General features: G+C 41.6%; 1 non-coding gene across 1 annotated transcript; it reads left to right on the top strand.

Annotated features, from left to right (window-relative positions):
• Positions 1 to 3,198: 3,198 nt before the first annotated feature.
• On the top strand, positions 3,199 to 3,302 carry LOC112713533 (small nucleolar RNA R71). Its single transcript, XR_003158505.1, has one exon. It is a non-coding gene; the product is annotated as a small nucleolar RNA R71 (small nucleolar RNA).
• The last annotated feature ends 265 nt before the right edge of the window (positions 3,303 to 3,567 follow it).

Genomic DNA, 3,567 nt, shown 5'->3' on the forward strand with positions numbered 1-3,567 from the left:
CCACAGTTACTTTGGATTGGTTGCTAGTGGGGATGATGGAACGTTGGATGAACTCCAACCATCCTCTAGCCACAGGCTTAAGGTCCAATCTTCTCAATTGAACCGGCTTGACTTTTGAGTCTCTTTTCCATTGATCTCTTTCCATACATTTGTCCATGAGGACTTAGTCCAACCTTTGATCAAAGTTGACCCTTCTAGTGTAGGGGCGTGCGTCTTCTTGCATCATAGGCAAGTTGAATGCCAACCTTACATTTTCTGGACTGAAATATAAGTATTTCCCCCGAACCATTGTAAGATAATTCTTTGGATTCGGGTTCATACTTTGATCATGGTTCCTAGTGATCCATGCATTGGCATAGAACTCTTGAACCATTAAGATTCTGACTTGTTGAATAGGGTTGGTAAGAACTTCCCAACCTCTTCTTTGGATCTCATGTCGGATCTCCGGATACTCATTTTTCTTGAGCATGAAAGGGACCTCAGAGATCACTTTCTTTTTGGCCACAACTTCATAGAAGTGGTCTTGATGGGCATTTGAGATGAATCTCTCCATCTCCCATGACTCGGAGGTGGAAGCTTTTGTCTTTCCTTTCCTCTTTCTAGAGGTTTCTCCGGCCTTAGGTGCCATAAATGGTTATGGAAAAATAAAAAAGCTATGCTTTTACCACACCAAACTTAGAATGTTGCTCGTCCTCGAGAAAAACAAGAAAGATTAGATGAAGAAGAAGAGGATAAGAAGAAGAGGATATGAAGGAGAGGGAGAGAAAAGAGAGGGTGGTGTTGTATGAAAATGAAGAAGGATGGAGGGATTTATATAGTGAAGGGAGAAGGGTTTAGTGTTCAGTCATTTAGGGTGGGTTTGGGTGGGAAAGAGATTTTGAATTTAAAGGTAAGTGGGGTTTATGGGGAAGAGTGGATGAATGTGAGTGGTGAAGAGGTGATGGGGAAGAGAGATTGAGGTTATTGGTGAAGGGTATTTGGGGAAGAGTGTTATTGAGGTGTCAAGGATTAATCATCCCTGCACCATTTAGGCATGTAAAATGCCCTCTGTATGTAATCCTGGCGTTTAACGCCAGACTGCTGCCTGTTTCTGGCGTTAAACGCTAGCTCTATGCTTGTTTCTGGCGTTAAACACCACTTTGCTGCTTATTTCTGGCGTTTAACGCCAGCTTTCCTCAGGGTGCAATCCTGGCGTTTAAACGCCAGACTGCTGCTTGTTTCTGGCATTCAACGCCAGCTTCATGCTCTGGTCTGGCGTTAAACGCCAGCCACATGCTCCTTACTGGCGTTTAAACGCCAGTAAGCTCTTCCTCCAGGGTGTGCTGTTTTTGATGCTATTTTTGATTTTTCTTTAATTTTTGTAGTTGTTTTTTTGACTCCACATGATCATGAACCTAAGAAGAAATAAAAGAACAATAGAAAACATAGATAAGTAAAAGTTGGGTTGCCTACCAATAAGTGCTTCTTTAATGTCAATAGCTTGATAGTGAGCTCTCATGGAGCTTCACAGATGTTTAGAGCATTGTTGGGACCTCCCAACACCAAACTTAGAGTTTAAATATGGGGGTTCAACACCAAACTTAGAGTTTGGTTGTGGCCTCCCAACACCAAACTTAGAGTTTGATTGTGGGGACTTTTTGACTCTGTATTGAGAGAAGCTTATCGTGCCTCTTTTCCATGGTTGCAGAGGAAGATCCTTGAGCTTTAAACACAAGGTAGTCCCCATTCACTTGAAGGACTAGTTCACCTCTGTCAACATTAATCACAGCTTTTGCTGTGGCTAGGATGGGTCTTCCAAGAATGATGAATTCACTATCATCCTTCCTGGTGTCTAAGATTACAAAATCAGCAGGGATGTAAAGGCTTTTAACCTTTACCAACACGTCCTCTACCAATCCATAAGCTTGTTTTATTGACTTGTCTGCCATCTCTAATGAGATTCTTGCAGCTTGTACCTCAAAGATCTCCAGTTTCTCCATTACAGAGAGTGGCATAAGATTTATATCTGACCCTAGGTCACACAGAGCCTTCTCAAAGGTCATGGTGCCTATGGTACAGTGTATTAAGAATTTACCAGGATCTTGTTTCTTTTGAGGTAAAGTTTGCTGAACTCATGTATTTAGTTCACTAATGAGCAAGGGAGGTTCACCTTCCCAAGTCTCATTACCAAACAACTTGGCATTCAGTTTCATGATGGCTCCTAGATATTGAGAAACTTGGTCTTCAGTTACATCTTCATCCTCTTCAGAGGAAGAATAGTTCTCAGAGCTCATGAATGGCAGAAGGAAGTTTAATAGAATCTCTATGGTCTCTATATGAGCCTCAGATTCCTTTAGGTCCTCAATAGGGAACTCCTTTCTGTCTAGATGATGTCCCATGAGGTCTTTCTCATTGGGATTCACGTCCTCCCCTTCCTCTTTGGATTCGGCCATTTTGATTATATCAATGGCCTTGCACTCTCTTTTTGGATTCTCTTCTGTATTGCTTGGGAGAGCACTAGGAGGAGTTTCAGTGATTTTCTTACTCAGTTGACCCACTTGTGCCTCCAAGTTTCTAATGGAGGACCTTGTTTTATTCATGAAACTTAAGGTGGCTTTAGATAGACCAGAGACTATGTTTGCTAATCTAGAGCGACTCTGCTCAGAATTCTCTGTCTGTTGCTGAGAAGATGATGGAAAAGGCTTGCTTTTGCTTAACCTGTTTCTTCCACCATTATTAAAGCCTTGTTGGGGCTTTTGTTGATCCTTCCATGAGAAATTTGGATGATTTCTCCATGAGGGATTATAGGTGTTTCCATAGGCTTTACCCATGTAATTCACCTCTGCCATTGCAGGGTTCTCAGGATCATAAGCTTCTTCTTCAGAAGATGCCTCTTTAGTACTGTTGGATGCATTTTGCAATCCATTCAGACTCTGAGAATTCATGTTGACTTGCTGAGTCAACATTTTGTTTTGAGCCAATATGGCATTTAGAGCATCAATTTCAAGAACTCCCTTCCTTTGAGGCATCCCATTACTCACAGGATTTCTCTCAAAAGTGTACATGAATTGGTTATTTGCAACCATGTCAATGAGTTCTTGAGCTTCTGCAGGCATTTTCTTTAGGTGAATGGATCCACCTGCAGAATGGTCCAGTGACATCTTAAAAAGCTCATATAGACCATCATAGAATATATCTAAAATGGTCCACTCTGAAAGCATGCCAGAAGGACACTTTTTGGTCAACTGCTTGTATCTTTCCCAAGCTTCATAGAGGGATTCACCATCTTTTTGCTTGAAGGTCTTAACATCCACTCTAAGCTTGCTCAGCTTTTGAGGAGGAAAGAACTTGGCCAAGAAGGCCGTGACCAGCTTATCCCAAGAGTCTAGGCTATGTTTAAGTTGTGAATCCAACCATGTTCTAGCTCTGTCTCTTACAACAAAGGGGAAAAGCATGAGCCTATAGACTTCAAGATCTACTCCATTAGTCTTAAAAGTATCACAGATATGCAAGAATTCAGTTAAAAACTGATAGGGATCTTCTGATGAAAGTCCATGGAACTTGCAGTTCTGTTGCATCAAAGCAACT

The sequence above is a fragment of the Arachis hypogaea genome, chromosome 9, assembly GCF_003086295.3.
Source record: "Arachis hypogaea cultivar Tifrunner chromosome 9, arahy.Tifrunner.gnm2.J5K5, whole genome shotgun sequence".
Lineage (NCBI taxonomy): Eukaryota > Viridiplantae > Streptophyta > Magnoliopsida > Fabales > Fabaceae > Arachis > Arachis hypogaea.